Genomic DNA, 19692 nt, shown 5'->3' with positions numbered 1-19692 from the left:
AATTAAATAAACATTTCTATGGGAATAAAACTTTGTGCTATTAGAAGACAAAAAGAAAAAAATGTGATTTATACACAAATAGTATGGCTCAGAGTATTGTTTGAAGAATGGTAATAAAGAACAAGCTAAACAACATTTACAAGATGTAGATCTTATTTTTTGGAAAAATAACACCTAATCAAAGTTAAGCTTCACACACACACACACACACACACACACACATAAAAGCAGTTAGGAGAAAGTCACTGTATCATTGTGAGTTGATAGTTTCAAGATAAAAATTATTAGAAGAATGAATACTGAGTTTAAAATTGTGGTGTCCAAAAAAAATACAAGTCAGCACTTGATTCCACAATGTCTTACAGAGAACCAACACGTTGTTATTGTGGGATTTTTTAAGTGTATGGTGACTTTTGCCTCTTCTCATATATGTTTTACCTTCATCTTCTAACTACTAATAATTGTCTTCTAATCTCTTTCAACAGTTTCATGCAGCTGCCTAGACAAACCTCACATTTCTGAAACTAGACCAAGAAAAAAGCATTCAACAAACATTATTTGAGTACCATCTATGTGCTTGGCACAGACCTAGGCACTGGGGAATAAAAGTTAAATAGAACATAGTAACTGCCCTCCGAAAAGAGTTTAGCTCAAACTTTTCACACTTCAGTTTATGACCTTTTATGATTCAATTTAGTGGGTTTCTGACCAACTATTTTAAAAAAATAAAATAGAACAGAATTTTAAAAAACTCATTGTGTAGCACATGTAGTAAGGTAAGCATTGTTGCATGAAAGTTTTGTTTCAGTTACCTATATGTGCATATGGGTACGGAGTCACACTGCAAAATTTATTTCATACTGTGGACCACAGTCAAAGTTTGAAAAAAACCTTTGTTTAGGAAAATACCTACAAGAAATTTTCACAAAATGGTTCATTCTATAAAGATGGTAACTTCAAATGTTCTCGTCTAAATTAACTGACAAGACTGAATAAAAGTCTTATAGAACAGATAGTCAAGCACCAGCAATGTCCCTTTTTGAAAAATGTTATCTTTATTTAGATCTCCTTTGTTAAAATGTTCACCAGTCAATCACAATGCTATGCAGTCTCAACCAAATATTTTTGCCATTAGTTAATACAACATAAAGTGAAATGAATATGATACTTCTCTAACATGTTTGGAACTCAGAAGAGGAGTTTTGGGGATATAGTTATATTATCCTTGATGATATTCAATTGGAAACATTGCTCTCTGAGTTGATTTGTAAGGGTCACACATTTTCTTCAAAAATGGTAAACCACGTTCATATTAATCAAGGAGTGCATGGTATCAAAATATTTACATTAGGAAATTCTAAGTAATTTAAATAATCCCAACAAAAGGTTGAATAGCCAGTTATACTACACTTTTAGAGCCTGATTCATTCCACCTAAACATATCTAAGCTCCACAGAGCTTATGTTTACTTACTTTTTTAACTATTTAAACTCTTACTAAATCCTAGACAACTTGAAGTCCGAGAACACATCTTATTCAATGCTTTGCAGTTACATAGTGTTTAAATGACTATTGTTGAACGTACTGTTGATATTAATTTCTTTTGTGTTTTCATTTTACCAAAATATCTGAATCAATATTGCAGATACATTCAGATCTCTCTCTCTAGAGAGAGAGAGATTCCCTGGAAAATCTAAATCCATATGACCTATGCCTTTGTAATCCTTAAATAATTAAGTCCAGTAAATGTTAATGGCACTTATTTTGTCCTAGCAAATACAGACACAGACCTAAATTACAGAATAGGAGAGTTTTAAGGTCACATGATTCTACCCTTTTTAAAGATGGAAATTGGATCTCAGAGAGGTTCAGTGATTTGCATAAAGTTATCCAGATAATCTGTGCAAAGCTAGAAGAGAACTCAGATCTTATGATTCCTAGTGGTATTCTTTCCACTATAACACACACTTCTTTTTGGTCTGCCTCCACTGCAATCTTTTGTTTTTTTAATTCTATACCATAAGCAAAACACTTCCTCGGTAATCTGAGGATTTACAAAATTAAGACAATCCTTGGCACTGAGGTACTTAAAACACAGACACACATTCAGAGATTTATAGGGAATTAATTTTTGGCAAACTACTATAATAATTCAATTCAAACCTCATATCCTCTGAAAAGTCATCTATGACCACTCCAGACTAAAACACTGTCTCTCTATGGTAGTAGAAAGAGCGCTAGACAAGCAACACAAAACCAGGATTTGTGTTGAAAAATTATTTTTGAATTTCAAAATACTAATTTGTAAAAGAGGAAGAGGGTGCAGGGGTAAAGGATCTTCAAAGGCCCCTTTCAGATCTAAGGTACAAGCAACAGTTGTCTGCACCAATCCATTCCAACCCAACACTTTACATCAAAGCCATCCACTTATGCAGCATAGGGTTGCAGATCTATCCTCCCTGGTTGTGGCAACTGTCCAGGACTGTCATCTTACCTTTAACTCCTCCTTCTATTCCAGTGTCTCTCTGTCTCCTTTTTCATGCCACCTCTTATCCCTTGATCACTGAACTTGGTTTCTCTGGTTTTGATCCTCAGTGCTCTCTAAAAGACTTGCTTTGTACAGACCCTCTGGCTCTTCTTATGCCTGGACATGTCAGGAAAACATTCCCATGTCATCTGCCTCTGGCCCCTGGGATTCAAGAGTGAATACTTGCCCATTGCAGGGGCACCCAGTAGAGACGATCTTTCAGGCAATTTTCTAAGTACTGATTTGAGATATTTCTACTGTTATTATATTAGCGTTATTTAAATATTTTATCATTTAACTTTTTGTATGTTATACAGATCCACAATCTCCAAACTCTTGAGGTCAGATGTATTTGGAAGTCAGAATTTTTCAGACTTTGAAAGGTAGTATAGTAATAATATATACCACGTAAAATATAACACCACCATAATCAAAAGCATTAATATTTCTGAAGTGAAACATGAATATTCCTCTTAAGTGGAATAAATGAAGACAATAAATAACTTCACACAAGTTCAACTCAGGTTTTTCTGCCAAATGAGTTAATCTTGGGTTAGATTTTACTGCCAAATACATTACCAAAAAAATAACAAAATAAGTTTTCTGGAATTTTTGAATTTCAGAATTATACATAAAAGATTGTGGATCTAATAAATAATGTGGACCTTAGTATGACTGCAGATATTAATAGGGGCAGAGATCATGCATTTTAATTCTTCACATTTTTAGAAAAGTGCCTTGCACAACACTCAATAAAACCACTTCGTGTTTATTTGAAGAATTCTTCACTGAGTGCATATCATGTGCCAAAACTATACTCAGGAGTTTGAAGCATTAAAAAATCTTATAATACATAGAACCTTCCCTCTGGGGCATTATAGTCCTAAGAGGAATAAAAGATAAAACAAATGTTAAAGTGAAATTCTGTGATTAAGCACCAAAATTAGTGATTCAGGAAATAAGGAGGTCAGAATTAGGAGTAGTAAGTTTAAATGTGAAAACCATAATTTAGTTTAACAGTCAGGAGCTATCAATATCTGACAACTGTCAAAGTTGGCATAATGATTTACAGTCTGGAGAGGAAGTAGTGTGTAATTCGGTAAGAGAATTCTATTAGTCACAAAAGGTTATGCTGAAAATCACCATAACTTTTTGCTTTAGATATGTGAATTTTCAGGCAGAGTTTCATTCACACTGATTTGAGAAATGGACACTTATAGGGATGACTTTACAGACTTAAAAATGTAGGAGCGTGAGACCGTGGAGAATCAGCACCATACCACTACACAGAACTGCCCTAGATGAGACAACCTAATTCTGTGCAAAGAGGAAATTATTTTTGATAAAATGAAGTTTCAACTCAACTTGGTTTTTTTGTCAATTGGGCCTAGTTTGAAAGGGGTGGTAGATTCTGGTAAAAGTTAGTATCTTCTTGAGCCAAGAACAAACCGGAGAGGAATGAGATACATGAACTCAGACCACACATTATTTGTAAATCACTAGGCAACTTTAAAGATACAAGTGATCTAATAATTGATTGTAATATATTAAATATATTTTTATGATAGAATTTACCTGGCATCTCTTAAAACAAAATGTTAAATATTCCTCAAAGGTGATAAATATTATGATGTTTATTTTATAGATGAAAACCTCAAACCTGGTGACATTGAAAGGCTAAAGTTCAATTAGATAATCAGTACGTTATAATAAGTTTTAAATACAAGAACTTTAACTCCAACTTCACTGAATTAACCACCACCAGTAACCAAAGCTAGACAAAGCAATTTGAAAATTCAATGACCTTTTTCCCCAATTTATACAATTACCTTAAGTAGTCAACGAAGTAAAAAATGACATTGATTTGTTCACAAAAACACTTCTGAAGGCTTACTTGTCAATTCTTTCAGTCTCTGGAACAGAAGTTCCAGTCTCTGGAACTAGGAATAAGCAAGTTATCAGACAAAGGTAAAGTTCTTTCTTGTCATATCCCTTACATAGATGATTTTCCCGTACGTAGTCTTAAAGTAGTGAAATTCCAGCGTGAAATTTACGAACCAAATAATGATCACTTGTTTTAGTGATCTGATTATGACAAAGAAAAATTATCTTTGTGTTATGATCCTCTTTAGGAAGCTGAATTTATTATCTGATATCAAGTGAATTGTGAAGTATTTTTAGATTTTCTTCTATTGATTGAAGAAAAGGAAACATCCTAGCTGTCTAAATGGGAAGAACAACATGGCAAAGACTGTTACTGGTAAAAGTGAAAGGAAGCCTATAAGTGATATCAGATGACATCTTCTATGGGGTTATTTTAGTGGTGATATCCTCTGACATTTTCTATGGGGTTATTTGAGGTGAGTGTGACATTTTTTTAATGAAAAGATTAGGAAGTTGCCCTAAAAGAGCCTTATATAATGTATAAGGCCAAGGAACATATGGATAAAGTGTTGCTAGAGAAGTGTAAGTATGACTCTTTATGTAGTAAATGAAGGTTAAACATTAACAGCTGGTCCAGGGAAAATGAAGAGGGAAAAAAAGGTAAGCTGTCTGTTTTAGGCTGGTTTTTCACTAACCAGTAAGTATCTTTACCTGTTTTCTATTTCAAGTCATCTGCCCAAAATATGTACATTTCAAAGTTTAAGGAAATAAACATTTTTTTTCTTTTCAATAATTTTGTTTCTTCTTTTTCTGAGGAAGATTCTCCCTGAGCCAACATCCATGCCAATCTTCCTCTATTTTGTATGTGGGTCGCTTCCACAGCGTGGCTGGCAGTGGTGTAGGTCCGTGCCCAGCATCCCAACTGTGAGCCGCCAGCCAAAGCGGAGTGCACGGAATGTAACCACTAAGCCACCAAGTGGCCTGGAAATAAATTTTTAAAAGTTGCTTTCATTTAGTTAAATTAACCAAAAAAGACATTTTAGGACTGTGACTTTAAATCTTAAGCTGCATAGGATTTTTTTCCTTTTTAAGAAAGAAGTACTATTTTAGCTGTAAATGTATTACACTACTGCATTTTAAGGACTCATAATTTGTACTTTTATATGATAAATCTTAGACTAGAAACCCCCTCTCACACACCCCTCCCACTTGAAAGCTATGTCACAACTTTGCTTCTGTATTCTCTGGCTCAAAATACATTCATTTGGTTCAGGGACACCAAGTCTTCCATGCAATTTGAAAACCAAGATATTACTAGTTGCTGGTTACTCCGGTTGCGTGGCAGAGTTAACTGAATTAAATGTAAGAACCAAATGTCTCAACAAATTTACTATTGAATACTATTCCGAAAAGCCAGCTTGCAGTGCTCATTCTGCAAGGGTATGGAATAAATTTCAGTCAATAAGTATATCAATACCTGGTACACTTCTGGTAACAGTGTATATTTAAAATTACTGGTGTGAAAGCCAAGAATTTTCCACTGAGACCAAATCATATCCTCCCCTTAAGACCAAATCATTTCCAACTTTGGAAGCAGAATAAATCAAGCTAAGAAGCTCTTTTGCCTCAAATTGTTTTCTAGGGGTAAAAAGTAGTTGCTTATGACTCAGTTTTTTAAAAATCTTGCTATTAAACTGCTGATTTCTTTCTAGAGCTAAAAAGAAATTACCATAAAAACACCAAATGTTAATCAGCCCTCCATCTTTGAAAATATATGCAATGATCTTGTCATAGCATACTTCTCTGCTTTTTATTTATAGTCTGGTGAAGAAGTAGTGTATAATGTAATTTGGTAAATAAATTCTATTAGTCATCCCTATAACTTTTGCTCTAGGAATATGGTTAATGTTAAAAGTTGCAGTAACTATAATATTAAATACTGGTTTTATGTCATAAAGTAAAAAATTGTAAACTATCTCTAATGAAAATAATTATGACCAAGATTGAGAATGTAACTTATTTTGCTAGGGCAAATTTATATTTGCTTATAAATTTTACCATAAAACTTATAATCAAGTTATAAAAATTCATATTGGATAGTACCTGTGGACATTTTGGGTTTTATTCACTTAGTTAAACATTAATAGAACACCTGGTACAAGGCATTATGCTAGGTAAGGTGTCTTAACCCACAAGAAGCTTACAATCTAGGAAGCACGATAAAAACATGTACACAAATAGGAAGCAATTGGAATAGATGAATGCTGTAAATGAGAGACACACAAAGCACCGCAAGAATTTACAGGTGGAAGAGATTAGAGAAGGACTTCACAGAAGATGTAGCATCTGAGTCAGGCTTTGATCATTTATTTATCACATATTTATTATACCCACTAAATTCCAAGCATATGTAAGGTACTAAGGATACATCTATTAACAAGATGGATAAACATATTCTCTGCACTCATGGAATTTGTAGTCCAGTGAGATATGTATTCCAAAAACTAAACAAAAATAACACTCTAACTTATATAAAACCAACAAAACATGAAAATAGTAGGAGGGGTATTGCAGAATTAAGCCTATTTAACACAGAGGGTATTTAAGTGTTGGTTAACCCAACTGTTTGACTCTGAATTTTTGCTACATTTCAGTCACTCACACCTCTGTTCTGTCTTTACTGAAGTAACATAGATCAGCCAATAATCTAGATGGAGGAATTTGAAAGAAACTTTGATTAGGAAGTGTAAAAACATGTGTTTAAAGTGTACCATTTAAAAAGTAAACGTATAAACAAAGAAATGTCTACCCATATCTGGGGTCTGAGTCCAAGCTCTGCCACAAACTAGCTTCGTGAACTTGAGGCCACCACTGTGAGCCTCAGTTACCCCAATTGTAAAACCAACAAAACGGTATCTACTTCAGAAGTTATATTCTGAGAATTAAATGGGATAAATGAATCATAAAGCATTTTATAAGTTACAAAAATCTACAGAGAGTAAGATAATGTGATTATTATATATTTAGCTTACCATAGAATTTTACTACTTACCTATCTAACGTAATCTTTACAAAATAAAAAGAACTATTCTATTTAACCAGGGTTTATTTTATGTCTACTTTGAGGTTAACCTGTTTAAAGAAGAGGTAGAATCCCAGTATCAAAAACTTGCACATCAAGTTGAAGCACTGTATTTAAGCAAAACTGCGAAGGACTGTCTAGCCAGGTAACAATTCGCATCTGTTTAAACCATAATCTCTTCCTTTTCCCAAAAATTTATGCAGAGTTTAATATCCTGAGGTACTGAAATAGTTATCTGTTAGCTAGAACAGCATCACTTCCAAATCACACTACCATAAAACAAATGATAGTCTTTTTGAAATAGAAACTTTGTTTGGAAATTAGTTCTTCCATGACTAATCATTAACAGAGTATAAAATGGCTCTTTATATTCCAGGCATTTTAGTCATTTTGCATTTATAATCACTACTGAATAATTTCCAAAATGGCATAAATCACTTTTGAAAACCAAAGTCCAGGAGTGCCAGCTTCTATCAGGAGGCCAATCTCTCTGAGGCTGAAAATACATATAGAATAAGTCATCACTATTTAACCTGTTCATTAGTCACACTATTTATACAGAACTCTAGAGTCTAAATTGGCCATATATATAATGGGTTCAGGGACTTCCCTTTATTTGTTTTTTGAGGAAGATTAGGCCTGAGCTAACATCTGCTGCCAGTCCTCCTCTTTTTTTGCTGAGGAAGACTGGCCCTGAGCTAACATCCATGCCCATCCTCCTCTACTTTATATGTCGGATGCCTACCACAGCATGGCTTGACAAGCAGTGCTTAAGTCCACACCCAGGATCAGAACCAGCGAACCGGGCCACCGAAGTGGAACGTGGGAACTTAACCTCTGCACCACCAGGCCGGCCTGCCTGTCTATTTCTGACCCGAGTTTTCAGAAGACTATTTACTGGTATGATTTGGTCCTATGCTTAAGTATGATGATAAATTAGACAATACATTTCATTTTTGCATAACTGCTCCAATTCCAGTGGATTCACTAATGATTCACAGTACACTGTATACTCACACATAATAGGAATTTTATAGTTTGATAAAGGCCATCATAAACACAATATTTTTATAATTATATTGGAATTTCAATCATATATTGGAATTACTTCCTTGTTCCTGTTACTGATATGTGGTCCAATAGCAATAAACAAAAATAGTCTTCTATAAACCTTTATTTCAATAAGACTTTGAACCCAACCCTACGCATTTGTGTGTCTTATAAAAGCGTTAGATCCTTAGGATCTTTAACAAAGGGCAGTGACAGACGATCCCTTTATAGATAGTCAAGAATTAGAATTTCTGCCGTACATCTCCCTTTTAAAACGGTCAGCAAATCTGAAATTTTACGATTTTCTACTTTTCAGCCTCTTTCACTGACATTTCATCCTCTAACTCAACACACACACCACATGCATTTTAAAGAGGAGAGGCAGGAAATGAAGAAGGCGAAGACCTGAATCGGATCGCTCAACTACCAGAGCCCTGTCCCAGGATGCGAAAACGCCACCCCTAAAATCCTTTAAATCTTAACTCATCCGCACAGCGCCTCCTGCCGGTCCCGAAGGCCGCCGCTGGCGGCGGGTCCCGAGGGCGCGGAGAAGGGCGGCCTCCGGGGACGGCGCCGCCCGCCCCGACTTTGCTCTCCTCCCGGGGGGACAGCAGGCGCTCTCTGGCCCGGGCTGCGCACGGAGAGCGAGCAGGCGCGAGCGGCCTCAACCGGGAGCAAGAGCCCGACGACGGGCCAGGCGGCCGAGCTCCCACCTGGAGCTGGAGCAGGGGCCCTAAACGGCCGTCTGCGCGCCAGTTATCCCGTCAGCCCGCCGCTCCGGCCAGGGCGAGGAGCCGGCACGCAGCGGCCTCCGCCTGGCCTTAGCTGCGCCCACCAACGTCAGGCCCGCGGCCTCCCCGGTCCACCCCAAACGCCTCGCCGACGGCGCTCCGCGGCCCGTTCGCTCTGCTGGCCGTCCGCGGCCGGCCCAGCCCTCGCTCCCTCAGCCTGGCGACGGTGCCCCGGCTGCCAGCCCGCCCTGAGGGCCGAGTGAGGGCGCTGCTACTGCCCCAGCCTGCCATAGGGGACCACCCATGCCAAGGGTTCAGGGATTTCCTGAGCCCTAGCAGCCGCGAGCCGTCGATATTCCTGTCCGAGTCTTATCTCTTCTCTGCAGCCTCCTCGGGGGCACTGCCGGGCGCGTTCGCTTTTGAATCTCCCAACGCGCTTATCACCGAGTAAACAAACAGAAGTAGCTCAAGCAAGTGCTAACTGACAGGAGGAACCAGCTCCCGACCCGGTCTCCGGCCGGCGTGTCCGCAGAGCTCGAGCGTTTCTCCAAGAGCTGGGGCCAGCGCCCAGCGTCGCCGCAGGCCTTCCTTTGCCGGCCCGGCTGACCCGGCGCCGAGACGCGGGCACCAGCGTTCGCCTGGCTTCGGGTGTTCGCGCCGCGCGGAAAGCCGTCGAGGAGGGCCGACTGGGCCCGGGCGGGAGACTGTCGGGCCCCAGACTCGGCGCGCGCCGGCGAGCGTGGGGGTCGCGCCGCTCGGCTGAGAGGCCGCGGTGTGAGTGGCGGTCACCGCTGCTTCCTGGGCGCGTTCTTTGGGGGCTCGAGAGACTCTTCTAATGGAAGAGGGCAGCGAGGAGAAGCCTCCTGGACCCGAACTAGGCCTCTCCCGCACCTTCATCTCCTCGCCTACCGCCCCCACCCCCGGCAGCCTAGGATCTCCTCTTCGTCCTTCCCGCACCCCGACCCTGTTCTCCTCCTTGCCGTCTCTCCCTCCTCTTGTCCGCACCTCTCCTCCCTCCCCTGTCTCTCCCCTAGGCCTCTCCCTCTCCTCCTCCCCTTTTCTCCCCTCTAACCCTCTCCGCTGCCCGCCTCGCGCCTCCTCCCCCTTCGCCGCGGGCTCTCCCCCGCCTCCCGCGTGCAAATGGCCCCGGGCGCTCTCCTTAGACCTGTTTGAGCCCTCACCACCTTATAACCGAATAGTCTCTTCGTCTATATGGAAATAAACTGTGCCCGCATATGAGACCAGTTTCATCCTTTTTACCTACAGTACCTAATACGGTTTCTGGTATATAAGAGGCTCTGTCTAAATATGAAACTCTTGAAAGGAATGGATCTCCGCGAGCGGGAGTTTTCCGCCGTTGGTCAAGTCGAAAGTTCTCTTTCGCCGTCGGTGAAACAGGAGAGTTCCACCTCGGTTGTAAGACAAGAGCATCCATTCTGTTGATCTCTGACCCGGGCACCGCCCGGGCTCTGGAGCTTCAAAGACAGGGCCAGGCTGCCTCTTGGAAGTGGCGCGCGGGCTGTGAGAGCCTGGGGACGGGGTCGAGGCTCGTGAGGCGCCCCATGCTCGAGCAGGGCGCGCCCGCGAGTCTTCCCCCGGGAGGCCGCGGGGGGCGGCGAACGCCCAGGCCCGCCGGACCTGCGCCCGGACCTCCACCCGAGCCCCGAAGGAAGCGGAGAGCTGGCGCTCGAAGGGCAGGCCAGCCCGGCTCTCCGCAGACTTTTCCTTCTCGCCGGTTCCCGGACGTTGTCTCGCACCAGGCGCCGGAGTAGGGCGCGCCTCCAGGTTGCTCAGTTGTGCTCCCCCAAGACGCTGCCCTGGCTTTCCTTCTACGCGTCAACTCATTCTTGGGAGAAAGACCCGAGAGGAACAGCGGCTCTGTCCAGCCCGAGGCCCGTGGTGTCTGCGGGCCTGGAGTCCCTTGGCAACTTTTCATACTCTCCCAAGGGCAAAATATAGAAAGCCGCGTCCGAGCCTGCGCGTCAACCACGTGGCTTCTCTCTGCTGTGTTAGTGTGTTAACCTTATATATGATTTTTTAAAATTGTATATAACATGCATTATATATCATTAATATATTCTTACCCATTACCCGGGCTTGCATAAACCGAAATGTATTCACTGTGGCCACAAGTAGAGAGGGTCTTCAAGGAAAACAAGACTGCTAAGACTGCAATGGGGTCGGGGGACAGGGCCACAATACAACTCTTGCACTCAACTAGTTAAGTGGCTATGGGCAAGTAACTAACTCCTTCTTTCCCTTCATTTCATCGTTTACTAAATAAAGTTGGTAAGCTATCTGATTCCTATGGTCTTTTTCCAATGTAGAGACTCTCTCCCACAAAGAGGTTTTTAAAAAAATTCAGTTAGCTTTTGAATTACTAGTTGGTTTTGCTTTTCTTCTTTTTAACCCTTGTTATCTCAATTACATTCAGAGAAGAAGAGGTGGGAAACAGCCTAAAATTAAAAAGGAGTAAAATTCAGAGAAGTCTGAAAAAATGCAGAAAGAGAAAGCAAAGAGATCAATTGATGTAATTTTTAAAATATCCAATTTTCCCAGTGAAAATAAAACCAAACGGAGCCCTTTAGGGCACAGCCTCCGGTTCAGGTTTACAAAGAAGCACTGAAGCTCAAGTTTGCAGAGGGCAAGGTATGTATTGGCTTGGTAGGTACCAGTCACACTACGTCATCTCCCTAGGCTGCCAAATGGATGCTCTGGGTCTTAATTGCTTGTTCCATCAGGTGAGTCTAAAAACTGTTGTGTCTTAATGTTCCTAGGGTAAATGGTGTAACCCGGCTGTAAGTAAAATGAGGAAGAAACAACTGAGAGGGGAACAGAGAAATGAGATTTAAGGAATCTCCAGCAACATGCCACCTTAACTGAAAACCCTGCTTTTCTTTTAGCTTCTTAGGTTTACACACAACATAGTCAAGGATTAAAAACTCTCTTCCTTTTTCAAACACATAGAAATAAAGAGTATAATCATGGTCACCAGTAGCTGAGGGTGGGAGAAATGGCAAGATGTTGGGCCAAGGATACAAACTTCCAGTTATAAGATGAATACGTTTTGAGGATCTAATGTAGAGCATGGTGACTACGGTAAATGATACTGTATCAAACATTTGAAAGTTATGAAGAGAGTACATTCTAAACATGCACACCTCTGGAATAAAATGGTGATTATGTGAGGTGATGGATGTGTTAACTAACCTTATTGTGGTAATCATTTTGCACATATATCAAATCATAACACTGCACACCTACTCAATGTTATGTTAATTTATCTTAATAGATCTGGGAAAAGATGAAAGAAAATGTATAACTTGTAGATTTGAAAAAAAAAACCACCACTCTTCCTGAATTCACTCCTTCACTAACCAACAGTCTGCATCTGTTATGAGCTAGGCACTAGGGGATAGATGCTAGGCAAGTTATATTGAGCAAACTTTAGGGTTCAGTTTACAGACTAGTAAGACAGACGTGTTGTTTGAAAAGTGCTGTACATAACAATACCTGGGTGTCATGGGATCATTAAGAAGAAACACCAGAGTCAGGATCAAGGAAAGGCTCTCCAGAGGAGAGCCCCTTAAGCTGAACTTTAAGGAAAAGGTTGAAAGGGGGCAGTTGGGTGAAGGGGAACAATGGATGGGCATCCAAAGGACATGCCCAAAGGCCCAAGGCTAGAAATAGCTTCCTTTAGAGAAGGTTAAGTAATCTTTTAAAGCAGAAACAAATGGTAAAAATGAAAAATAAAGGAATAGTGAAATACAGCTAAAGAAGCATTATCTTGAAGGGCCTTGTGTACTGAATTTGAACTTTATCCTGAAAGCTATGGAAAGCTCTTGAAAGATTTGAAGTGGGAAATAAATGATACAACTTACTTTTTACAAAGATAATTTTGACAGTAATGTTGAGGACACATAGGAGGGTTGGGTGGATTGTAGGGAAACCGGTTAGAAGACTACTGAAGTAATGCCTGATAGAAGTGATGAGAGTCTGAATTTAGGCAGTGATAGTGGCTGTAGAAGTGAAATTGAGGGAGGATAGGAAGAGAGGGAAGGACTGATACAAGAGATAATAAAAGGAGATTTGAGAGAACCTGATGACTAATTCGGTGTGACGGATAAGTGAAAATGAGGAGTAGAGAAAGATTCCTAGGCTTCTAGCTTAGGTATCTGGAGATTTGATGATGCCACTTACTGAGAGAGAAGCCAAGATTGGAACAGAAAGATGATGTGCTCAGTTTGGGACATGTTGAGCTTGGTGTGTCTGTGAGACATCCAAGTGGAGATGTCAGATGAATGGATATCTGGGTCTGGAGTTCAGCAGCGGTCTAGGCTGAAGGTAAATATTTAGAAGTCACCAGCATAAAAATAGTAGCTGAAACCCTGAGTTTGGTGAAGTAATTCAAGGAGAATGCTTAGTTAAAAAATAAATTTAGGAAACACCAATTTACCAGGCCATCAGAGGAAGAGGAAGCCTTGAAAGATACTAAGAAGGAATAGCCAGAAAGGCAGAAGGAAAATATAATAATAAGCACCACTTTGGGGATACATATTATCTTCTAGTCAGTGGCCTGGGATCTTAATGCACATTATTTTATTGAGTCCTTACAGCAACCTAGAAGATAGATGGTTTCAAACAGAAAAACTTAAATTCCCGGGGCGACCCCATGGCTGAGGGGTTAAGCTCCCACATTGTACTTTGGCGGCCCAGGGTTTCACCGGTTCGGATCCTGGGCGCAGACAGAGGACCGCTCATCAGGCCACGCTGAGGCCGCATCCCACATAGCACAACCAGAAGCACTCACAACTAGAATATACAACAATGTACTGGGGGGCTTTGGGGAGAAGAAGGAAAAAAAAGAAGAAAATTGGCAACAGATGTTAGCTCAGGTGCCAATCTTTAAAAAAAAAGAAAAAGAGAAAGAAAAACTTAAGTTCTGAGAAGTCAAGTAATTTGACTAAAGTACATTCAGCCTCTGGAGTCAGGTTAAACCTAGATTGAAATTCCATTTCCCAGTAGCTATGAGATGAATGCAAATACTTTATCTCTCTGAATCTCGATTTCCTCATCCGTGAAATAGAACTAAAATAGAACCTACCTCTGAGGGTTGTCGTGAAGATTAGATGAGACAGTGTATGTAAAATGCCTGGCACAGAGTGGGCACTTGATACCTGAGAGTTATTATCCTTATTAGTAACCATAACCACATATCACTATGTTAATTTGAGTGGTTACTGTCTCTTCTTTAGCTTTTTGGCCCAAACATAGACTTCAAATTCTCACCTAAGGTCCTTAGTGCATAACTGAGACTAAAGTATTACAACAAGCGTTTGCTAATGACTTGGACATAACCAGATGGAAATGAACACAGAGACAGATAATCTGAAAGTGTATCACTTCGTCTTAGGATCCCATACAGGGGTACCACCTTCCTGCTTAGCCCCTGAGATAAGCCATTTTTCCCATACGACCATGGAGCATCCTCAAACAGTCAATATAACTTGAAGTTGAGTAAGAGTGTGATCACACAAGGAATCAGAAGTTCTTGCTCAACTCCAAGACCCACCCTCCAAGATCCTGTTATCTATCTGAGGACTGCCACTTCCAGATGATTGATATGAGAGATGCCTACTTTCTCCAGAGAGGGTTGTGTCTACCTCTAGGAGTGTGGCCTTATACTATGGCCTCAACAGTACAGCTTTATTAGAATACAACAAAATAAGCCCAACATTCATATAAGGGTTACACTCTTTTCATAATTCCTAGAAATGATGAGACTTCTTATATGAACTCTTAATTTTTCATGACCCTTAGGCCTTCCGCTGCACAAAAGTCACTCTGATAAAGCCAGAAACTGACAATAGTCCAAATACAACAAAAAGACATATAGCAAAAGGGATCTACCAGAATGATAGTAAGAGAAAGATTTTGTTGGTATAATTGAGAAAGAACCACAAATTTATGTTTTCAAAAGTAAAAGATGTAAGTAGATGTAGAAATGAATAAATTATTGCTCAGCGTTCACTCATGTGTTTTTAATCCTGTAATATGATTAGGTATTTCAAAGTATAGAGACTTTTGATCATGGCTTTAGTACAATTCATAATGGCAGTTCTTTTATTTGTTTCTTCACACTTGTTTCAAGGAATGTAGAGACATATTCTGCCCTAGGGCTTCAGTAGGTTTACTTCTAAATTGAGGATCTTACGCAGATTTTTTGAGAGCTAGGCACAGAGCTTCAGTAATCAAGAGCCCCCAGACTGTGGTCCAATTTGCCCATTCTAAAAGCTATCTCCGTTAACCATTTTAATGGTAACAGTTAGCTGTGAAGCATAGAAAATCTGAAATATATTTCATTGACCCTCAGCATCCATTTTTCATGGGAAATTATCCTCTTTAGGTTAAGAATTATAATGGCATCTGTCAGAATGGCAATGTCTCCCCCCCCCCCAAAAAAAGAAGAGAGTTGTGGTCAGAGCTGTATGGGAAATGCTGAGTTATACTTTGTTAATTAGGTCTTTTTACTACTGGGCTTCTCAGAGGCCTTAACTGTACATGTGCATTGTGAAGTTTCAAGTGTATTTGACTACAAAATCCTTTTTGTCTCAGAGAGTCTAAAGAGACTTTTGTGTCATGGATTATACTTTAAAGAAAACTATTTGCCACTACTATCTGATCATTACTAGGATAGCATACTTCCATTGGAGACAGTCATATAAATGCTATCTCATCATTGAAATCACATTCACTTCCTCAGTCCTCCTTAACCCCTCCCTTCCTCCCTCACTGGCAAGAGAACCTTCTACATACTGCCGTAGAAGCCAACACACATCGGGGTCATAAAATATTTATTTCTTTATTCATGTTTTTCATTTTCTTTATTTTTCTCTCATACTAGACCAATACAGTGCCTAACACACGGAGATACTCAAATATTTGTTGAACAGCTATCAAATGAATCAGAAGTATATGGAAAAATACATAAATTAAATCAGAGGAATTTCTTGGTTATCTGTAACCAAGGGTTACACGCCTTAGGGTCCGTGCTTCATCAGACCTCAGGTTGAAAGATAAAAAGGACCACCCCGCCACCTCCCCAAACCCCCCCTCCCCCGCACCGACACACCCACTAGGCAAACACCTATTCCATATTCTTCTGTCCAGGCAACCTTAATCATTACCAAGAGCTTCTGTGAGTGGAACCATAGCTGTGTAATTCCATTGGATTGTTTCCATAAGGTTTTAGCTCAAGAGAGAAAACATGAGTAGGGAAAAGGAGTCCTTAATTACATCTTAAAAATATGATCAAAAGCAACATTTAAGAAAAGTGTTTCCAGGGAAGAGCTGAGGATGACACTCAGTTTGTAATAATTCATTTTCCCAAACCTCAGAACGTGTGATCAAAGCTGATATACATTATCTCAGGCTTGATATCAGGGTGGCTCATTTTTTTTCCTTACTTTTTTTGAAGTTATTATCTGGATGAATATATAGATGAGGAAAAGCCAAACCTGGGCCAGCCTCTGAGAGTCCTGTTGCCTAATCTGTAATAATGCCTTTTTTTTTTTTAAATGAAGACGCTGTGGCTTTCGGCATTTTGAATTCTATCACGCGATTCAGGCTCTTTTTAATCAAGATAGGGATATAGCATGTTAGAACTTGCAAGAGGATGACAATGGAACCTCCTCGTTAAATGTGAGGAGGTTATAAATAGATTAGTTATTAGGCAAATTAGTGGATGCAAATAATCTTAACAACCTCTGTGCTCAATACTGAGATCACTCAGTTAATCCGGGCCAGGGATTTAAAAGACTCATACCCAGTATGGCTTCAGCTCTAGCCAGTTAATCCTCCTTCCTACCACACCACCAGCGGAGGAATTAAAACTATGAAGCTCCTAATTCCTTCTTCCTCCTCTCATAAAGTATGCTAACATTGATTCATTGGTAATGGTTGTCAGATCTCCCAGGAAGACTGAAAATTTAATAAATTCACTGGCGTATTTGGATGAGAGAGATGAAAACTTCCTAGTCTAGAATCCAAAGAAGAATAAGCAATATATTTTTCTGAGGACCTGACAATATGGTGACACCATTCCCTAACAATTCTAAACATTTTACAGAGTTCAACTCAAACATCTCATCTGTTTATATAAGAGGAATTCTCCTCCCCCTCCCCCAAGTTTACAGGTTAGAGAAAGTAGAGGACAGGACTGAGACCAATCATTAGAAGGTGCAACAAGGTGGATTTTTGATTGAGCATAAGATTTCTCTAACTTTCAGAGTTATCTAACAATGGAACCTGTGATTTCACAATATACTGAATGCACTTCCCATTAGTAATATTATATGAAGGATGGACAAAGATATTTCTGAATTTCCTTCCAAGACGTAACTATTCTTGAAGCATAATGAAGATTATAACTTTGAGAATATGCTAGCTGTCTTGACTAGCAAACTAACGTCCCATCGGCTCTGGTCCTTACCTTCTTTAATAAGTAATGTTCCTTCTTCATTGGTTCTGAGAACCTGAGAGGAAAGTAGGATTGAAATGTAGAAAAAACAACACACCTCCTGAGCAACTAAAACACTTTGAACTACATAGTCGCTGTTGCATACTTTAAACAATGTAAAAAAGTTGCTCTCTGTTTCCAAAAGGAGGAACCACATTGGAATAAATACTCTTTGGTTACCAGAACTGTGAGATCCCTCTCATGAGAAGAAAGCTGACTGGGAATCATGATATTACTCCACAAAACTAATCTTCAACTTCTATCTAATAATAGTCTTCTAAGAAAGGATAAAAAATGAATTTTTAATCTGATGCTTTCCAAGCCTGTTACTTGTGTATTTCTAATTGTTATTTCTAATATCAAAGAATAAGATTTTTTTATAACTTTAAATTGGCTCCTGATTATTTTAGGCACAGGTTAAATTCTTCTAGTCCTTAAGTCCTATACCAACATATATGACTTGACTCTATCAATTGTACTTTAACTTTTTTTTTTTTTTAACATTTATTTATTTACATGACAGCCACAGTGCTAGAAGCTTTCACATAATCTGTATTTGGATAAATAGTTCTAGGACAGTGAGTTATCAGAGGAGTTTAAATTATTCATTTATTGGAAGGCTTCAGAGAATTTGTAAAGCTAAATAGTGCATGTAAGAGTAATTATAATAATGATAAGTATCTAGGGATCATTTTGCAGTTTATATCTTTCAAAACACCTGCACATAAATTCCTTTGCTTTATTCTTTTTTTTCTTCTGTTTCACTGTTTTCTGTTTTTTCCTTTTTGGTGTTTTGTTTGTTCTTTAGGTAATTTTATTACATATTTCAAGATCTAAAAAGTAACTTGTTACATTCACTAAGATAAATCTGAGATGACTTGTACCAAGCATGTGTGTCCTGCATAACGGCACTGTGATCCTCACATGTGAGAAGACAGTTCCACTCCGCTTTAGGGAAGAGATCAGTCAGATAAAAGAAAATTATGCTGATTCTCAACTAGCACATACTGATTAAGATCACTTTGGTTTATCACTTTGGTATTTGGACTGTGAAGAGTTCAGCAAAGAAGGCTCCATTCTTGAACTCTGAAAGCTAAACTAGAATCTCCAGGGTAGCCTCAAGAAATTCAGGCTTCTCTTTTCCTACTTTTTATTTCAATGATATTTAGGAGACTTTCTGTATTTAATGAGTTATGATTCAATCGGTCTATAAGCCCAAGTTTGAAAATTCTTACCACATAACAAGAGACTTAAGAAGGGCTGGTTGATAAGTTAGAAGACTGAGGCTGGGTACTGGTAAAACACACTAGCCCAGGTTATAGACAGTGACCACCCAGCAACAGATGCTGGCAGTAAGTAATCATAAACTCAGTAGGGTGGCAAACACAAAAGGCCACAAGAGACCTCAATAGGTCATCTAAGCCATCCTCCTGCTTCTAAATGAGACAAATACCTTTCTCTAGCCAGAGTTACTTGCTCTTGTACTCACAGGCAGGGAACCCTAGATATCTTTTATATTTATTTTTTTTGGAAGATTCCTAAAGGTAGCACCTTTACAAGGTGGAGCTGTAGGAAGCATCAGGGACTTGACAGGTACAGAGTGAGGGCTCTCCCATGGGATCTTAGAAGGAAACTGGGGATGAAGAGGAGCAGTGTAGTACCTGAGAGGCAGCTGAGACACAGGGGGGAGCACCCTCACATTAAAGGACTAAGAAGACGGGGAAGAAAAGAAGCGCCAAAAAGGAATGGCTGCAAAACACAGCATCTTCATCAGGAAAGATGAAATTCCAAGGGCAGGAACAAGTCAGTAGCTGAGGAGCCCACAGCTAAGCCCTCTTGCCTGGGAATTTCTATCCCAGATTCTCCTAAATTAACGCTCTCCCTCTAAAGCTGTGGCTTT

The sequence above is a fragment of the Equus caballus genome, chromosome 9 (assembly GCF_041296265.1).
Source record: "Equus caballus isolate H_3958 breed thoroughbred chromosome 9, TB-T2T, whole genome shotgun sequence".
In the NCBI taxonomy this organism is placed as follows: Eukaryota; Metazoa; Chordata; class Mammalia; order Perissodactyla; family Equidae; genus Equus; species Equus caballus.
This window is presented reverse-complemented; position numbering follows the sequence as displayed.